At 34.1% G+C, this 6,398-nt stretch overlaps 1 long non-coding RNA gene across 1 annotated transcript; it reads right to left on the reverse strand.

Moving 5' to 3' along the window:
• Positions 1-92: 92 nt before the first annotated feature.
• Positions 93-6,184, reverse strand: LOC142357508 (uncharacterized). The gene is made up of 2 exons (XR_012761617.1): positions 5,273-6,184; positions 93-401 (listed from the first exon to the last, which is right to left on the reverse strand). It is a non-coding gene; the product is annotated as an uncharacterized LOC142357508 (long non-coding RNA).
• Positions 6,185-6,398: the final 214 nt, after the last annotated feature.

The following is a 6,398-nucleotide window of genomic DNA, read 5'->3' on the forward strand; positions in this document are numbered from 1 at the left end:
TAAAAACGAACCGATTAAAAATTTGTCAATGAATGTGTTTCTTACGAAATTGAGTTAACTGTTGTTTTTTTATGCAAGTGGGACATAAAATCCTGCGCAAAACTTTTTATTACCAAATAAGGGAATTAATCTTTATATTTCAAATTCTGATCTAACAAACAAAAGTGTACAAGTTTTCACATTTCTTTATATGAAACGTTATATGCAATTTGAAAAATGACATCAATCGTTATCATTTCAAAGTTCATTTGGTTGGCTTGAATAGTTTCGACTCAGTAAAACTCATAAACTCGTCTGTGAACATTGGAGGAACGCACAATCTGTCCACATCTTTGGGACGTGGGAATTCATCGCAATCATCAAACCAAGATTCAATCTTCTCATCCCGGCATGCTGACTTCCTGATTTACATGTCAAGTATTAATACTTCCTGAAAATATTTTAGCTATGTAAGAGTTCCAATTTTCAGTTGACTGAAGTAAGGGTTCAAAATTTTTAATCGATTTAATTCAATATCGATTAATTCACCATCGATCTTCAAATTCTTTTTAATTTAAAAAAAAACAATTGTTTAGAAACTGCGGGTCTTTCCCATTATAGCCCCCCCCCCCAGCTTAGTGGTCAAATAACCTACAGCCCCCCCATCATGGTAAATATACCATAATGGGGGGCTATACTTCTATCGGGTGGGGCTATAATGGGAAAAACCCAAAACTGCAAATCGGTTTCTTTAAATTAAAATTTTTCTTTTTTTCAAAAAAAATAAGTAAGGAGGGGGAAAAATATCTTTTTATTGAGCGACCCTTTTTGAAAATCTTGTACGGCGTCTGAAAACAGGCTTCTAGCTTAATTGACGTACGTGACGTATGGATTGTAACATACTCAATCGAATTTATTAAAACAATCAAAGTCGTACCCGACAGACTAATGTTTCGAGTTTGAAACTCTAGTGAGGCTTAAAAGTAAATGAAAAAAATCTAAGATAGAGTTTGAAACTCTAGTGAGGCTTAAAAGTAAATGAAAAAAATCTAAGATAGAGTTTGAAACTCTAGTGAGGCTTAAAAGTAAATGAAAAAAATCTAAGATAGAGTTTGAAACTCTAGTGAGGCTTAAAAGTAAATGAAAAAAATCTAAGATAGAGTTTGAAACTCTAGTGAGGCTTAAAAGTAAATGAAAAAAATCTAAGATTGAGTTTGAAACTCTAGTGAGGCTTAAAAGTAAATGAAAAAAATCTAAGATTGAGTTTGAAACTCTAGTGAGGCTTAAAAGTAAATGAAAAAATCGGCCATAGAGTTTTAAACTCTAGTGAGGCTTAAAAGTAAATGAAAAACATCTAAGATAGAGTTTGAAACTCTAGTGAGGCTTAAAAGTAAATGAAAAAAATCTAAGATAGAGTTTGAAACTCTAGTGAGGCTTAAAAGTAAATGAAAAAAATCTAAGATAGAGTTTGAAACTCTAGTGAGGCTTAAAAGTAAATGAAAAAAAATCTAAGATAGAGTTTGAAACTCTAGTGAGGCTTAAAAGTAAATGAAAAAAATCTAAGATAGAGTTTGAAACTCTAGTGAGGCTTAAAAGTAAATGAAAAAAATCTAAGATAGAGTTTGAAACTCTAGTGAGGCTTAAAAGTAAATGAAAAAAATCTAAGATAGAGTTTGAAACTCTAGTGAGGCTTAAAAGTAAATGAAAAAAATCTAAGATAGAGTTTGAAACTCTAGTGAGAATTAAAAGTAAATGAAAAAAATCTAAGATAGAGTTTGAAACTCTAGTGAGGCTTAAAAGTAAATGAAAAAAATCTAAGATAGAGTTTGAAACTCTAGTGAGGCTTAAAAGTAAATGAAAAAAATCTAAGATAGAGTTTGAAACTCTAGTGAGGCTTAAAAGTAAATGAAAAAATCGGCCATAGAGTTTTAAACTCTAGTGAGGCTTAAAAGTAAATGAAAAAAATCTGAGATAGAGTTTTAAATTCTAGTGAGGCTTAAAAGTAAATGTTAAAATCTGATACAGAGTTTTACTTGAATGACAAATTCGCGACGTTCTTTTGAATCTTGAGTTCAAACCTACGCCAAACATTTTTACTGCTGTTCTTTGAACTTGGTTCTTTGTGATGGAAGAGGTGTGCTGAAACTATGTGATCTTTTAGAGAATTCTTATTCAAGTTATTTTTGCATGGGTCATTGAGAGAGGAATTATGTAAAACAATATCAGCTTTGTTTGAATTGAGAGCAAAAAGGTAGAAAAAACCTGATTAATTGGAAGTTAGTGATAATAAGTGCCAATTAATCAGTTTCAATTTTGAGCTCGAATAGCGGAAACTGGATATAAAACCTTTTTGCTATTTTTTAGCACAATTTCTATTTGTTTTACAAAAAAAAACAAAAACATCTTGATACCGAAGAAATGAATGATTATCGAGGCGAAAAACAGTTTTAAGGCATTCTATATTAATCTGAGGCAACAAAATATTTCAGTTGATTTAATTTATTTTAAGTTCTCAACTACTATCGTTTTTTTCTGCATTAATAGGCGTCTGTGCATATGTGTGTGTTTGTGTGGTGTGTATGTGTGTGCGTGTGTATGTGTGTGTGCGTGAGTGTGTGTGTGTGTGTGTGCGTGTGTGTGCGTGTGTGTATACGTGTGTGCGTGTGTGTGTATGTGTGTGTGTGCGCGCGTGTGTGTAGGCGTGTGTGCGTGTGTGTGTGTATGTGTGTGTCTGTGTTTGTGTTTGTGTGTTTGTGTGTGCGTGAGTGGGTGTGTGTATATTTGTGTGTATGTGTGTGCGTGTGTGTGTGCGTGTGTGTATAAATGTGTGTGCGTGTGTGTGCATGTGTGTGTGTGTGCGCGCGCGCGCGTGTGTGTGTGTGTGTGTGTGTGTGTGTGTGTGTGTATGTGTGGTTGTGTGTGTATATGTTTCTGTGTGATTGCATCTGTGTGTGCATGTGCGTGTGTTTGTGTATGTGTGCTTGGATGTCAGCGGTAACACTGAGATAATAGTGGTACATAATGGCACCCACTTATTTATATTTTGGTATTTGCAAGTGCTAGTAGGTGTGCATTTGTGCAAATATGTTTGTGTGTGAGCGCGCAAACGGTAAAAACAGCAAAAAAATTTTGTATGAAAAATGGGATAACAACCCCAGTCGGAAAATTTTTGATAATAAATAAAAACTAGCAGGTCCGTAAAGGCTATCTGAATGCATCTTATTTTGAAACAATTGATTGTCATTGAAAATTTATTCGTGATAGCTGGTGTACATGCGATCGTTTCAAGGTATTTTTAAACTACTTTGGACAAACCAACAAAAAGTGAAGAGAGCAAATATGTCAAAGAAAGGTTTTATGCGAGATGAGAGTAATGGACGTGGTCAAAAAGGATTAAAAAATCAAAACAGATAGAATGAAGTATAAAGAGGAAGAGAAAGAGAGAGAGAGAGAGAGAGAGAGAGAGATCGATAGCAGCGGAACTATATAATGAGTCGGAGAGCAAATAGATTTAAAATAAGAAAAACCCAAAAGAAAGAAAGTCGAAAGCAGAGAAGGAAAACAGAAAAAAAAAACAAGAGTATGGGAGAAAGCCAACGGAAGCGAAAAGAACGGAATTAACGAGAGAAAGTTAAAGAAAAATCGAAGCTGATGAGAGAGGAAAAAACAGAATGAGTACAATGCAACAAAAAACATAAGAACAGGAACCCATTGTAAGAAAAACAATAGAAAATAAAAAGTTGAATAAAAATTAGACAAATAAAAAGGAAAACGAGGAAAAAGAGAGAGAGAAGGAGGAAAAGGAAAGTGAGCGAAAGAAAGAACGCAAGAAATAACAAAAAAGATAGAATGAAGGAAAACCGGACAGGAAAAGAAGGAAGCCGAAATCATGAGAAAGAGAGATAAAGTACAAAAACAGCTAGGTAGTGAGCAAGCGCGAAAAATTGAGTGCAAAAAAAACATCACAGTTAGAGAAAACACTAGAAGAGCAGAAACAAAAAAAGATAGCACCACAGAAAAACAAAAAGGCAGAGAAATAAACTGAAGAGGGAGAGATATTACAGTTCAAAAGAGAAAACAGATCCTGGGGACATTGAATTCCGGTTCTCAAAAAGAGGACCAATGTGCTAAAGAGAACATGATGAATGTGCCCAAGACGAGGAATGTGCTGATAAAAAGGAATCGTTGGCAAGCCTTTGCGAATGCTTTTAAGAAGTCAACAAGCACAGAATAAAGTTAAAGGGCTTGCTAAAGCCACCAACAAAACTTTACTCCCAAAAATTATTAGTAACAGCCCTTAATATGAAAAAGTCCTTCTACTGAGCGCTAAAAATATTATATGCATTTCAAAATTTCGGTTTTTTCTTTTAAATTTTTGGCACCTAACTTTGCTTTTTGCATCGGCATCTTTTGGGTATTTTACACTTCACAAATTTTGTTGGCTGAACTTTTCTTCAATAAAGGGTTTTCGTAAAAACTTTGACAGAAAAAAATTTCATCATCCACCTTTTAATCCTTGACGTTTTTGGTGAGTGACATTGCCTTCACAATTTTTCAAGATCACCTTTTGCATCAACAACTATTATCTGAAAATGAATTACGAAAAACAATGTTTTTCTCGGTTATAAACCCTTTTTTGACCAAATATCGATCATTTACCTTCTCATTATCAAAAATTTTTCGGTCTCAGACCGTTTTCTAAAGAAGTTTTTGGTCACAGACTCTTTTCTGAACAACTAATCGGCCAAAAAATTTTTGGCACTATTGTTTTTGTTTATTGAAAGACCAATAATTGTCTTTTTCTTAAACAAAGAAATTTCGGCAACAGGCTTTTTCGCAAAGCCTTTTTCGACAGATGACACGACCTATTAGCAACATTTTGGGTCAATGGCCTTTTGGCAACACTTTTAGATCAATGGGCTTTTTTAACATTTTTTGGTCAATGGCATTTTAGAAACATTAATTGGTCAATGACTCCCTAAAACACACTTTTTCGGTCAGTAACCCCAATTAAGCAACAACTTAACCGTACTCTTCGGTAGTACTCTTAAAACATGCTGCTGAATGATACCTCTAAAAAATGCCGCCTTATGTGTTCAGACGATTAATATATAGATTTATAAATTTTATGAAAATAATGGATAATTTATAAAAATTTATAAATTGGTAGACAAAAATGTAGAAATTGTAAAAACTTTTTCATCGAAAGATTTTCAGTGTTTTCTACAATTTTTCTTAAACTCACGCAGAGGCCCTATGCATTTCACTTGTGCTTAGGTAGCGTTAACCTCACATGTAAACTTTTTTGGCAGATTTGCACAATGATCGACACGGTGGAATAATCTCAAAATCATCTTCGAATACGTGAGTTTCGAAAGTCGGTTCGATCGTGCATACATTAAACATCATTGCACAGAAGAAACGAGAAACAATAGTTGCTTCCTTTCCTGATAGCCATCTGTCATAAAAAAGAGCGACAATACATCCTTTGCCAACGACACTTTTATTTCTGTTAACTATAAAGTCCAGGCCAGCATGATAAAAGCAGGCCTTTCTGACATAACTTTGGTTACTTCGAGAAGCCCGTATGCACAATTCTGAGTCGGAATCGGACATTTCTTGACAACTCGCGAACTCAGCCATTATTACTACTACCACTAAGCAAGTTAATAAATATGTGAAACAGGTTACCATATTTGAAATAAATGCTCCCGGTAAGGTGAGTGTCAAAAGCTGAAGTGACGATGTTAGGTTGAAATTGCAATTGATATAGTTTTGTGAGATAGAAATTAATTAACCACGAAGCTTGTGTTTCAATCCAATAATTATAAAGATGTCTGTCTACCTTCTATCTAAATATTCGCTTCAGTTATGTTGACTCAACGATTCCGCTGTTTACAGAACCAAAGGTGTTTTCCAAATATCTTTAAAATTTAATGAGATTACAGGTAATTAGGTTTTAAAACCGGATTTAAGATTGAGATCTTATCTAAAGAAGTGTTTGTCTATGTTAAAGCTCAACGCAGATTTGAATACATCTGTGAACACAATATACAAGAATCCAATATTCCACTATCTGTTTCTATGTCACAAACATACTCCGGAACGATAAAACATCAGAATATTTCATTTCATGGCTCGCGTGTAATTCGAATTAACGTTCGCAAAACAAATGGAAGTATAGCAAGCACGATAGTAGAAAATTTTTAGCCTCTCGTTCTTTTACCTACTACAGCGGGAATATCTAAATCTTTATGTCTCAGTTTTTTCAGTTTTCATTTCTGCTTAAGAACCCTAGGCAAAACGCTATGCCAAATTTGAAAACATTGCAAATTTGCACTGCTGAAGGTCAAATATTTGAAAAATTGACCTTAGGTTCCATGTAGGGAAAGTTATTTTGTGAGACTTGCGAAGACTTG

The sequence above is a fragment of the Convolutriloba macropyga genome, unplaced genomic scaffold (assembly GCF_964194025.1).
Source record: "Convolutriloba macropyga unplaced genomic scaffold, txConMacr16.3 SCAFFOLD_977, whole genome shotgun sequence".
Taxonomy (NCBI): Eukaryota; Metazoa; Xenacoelomorpha; order Acoela; family Convolutidae; genus Convolutriloba; species Convolutriloba macropyga.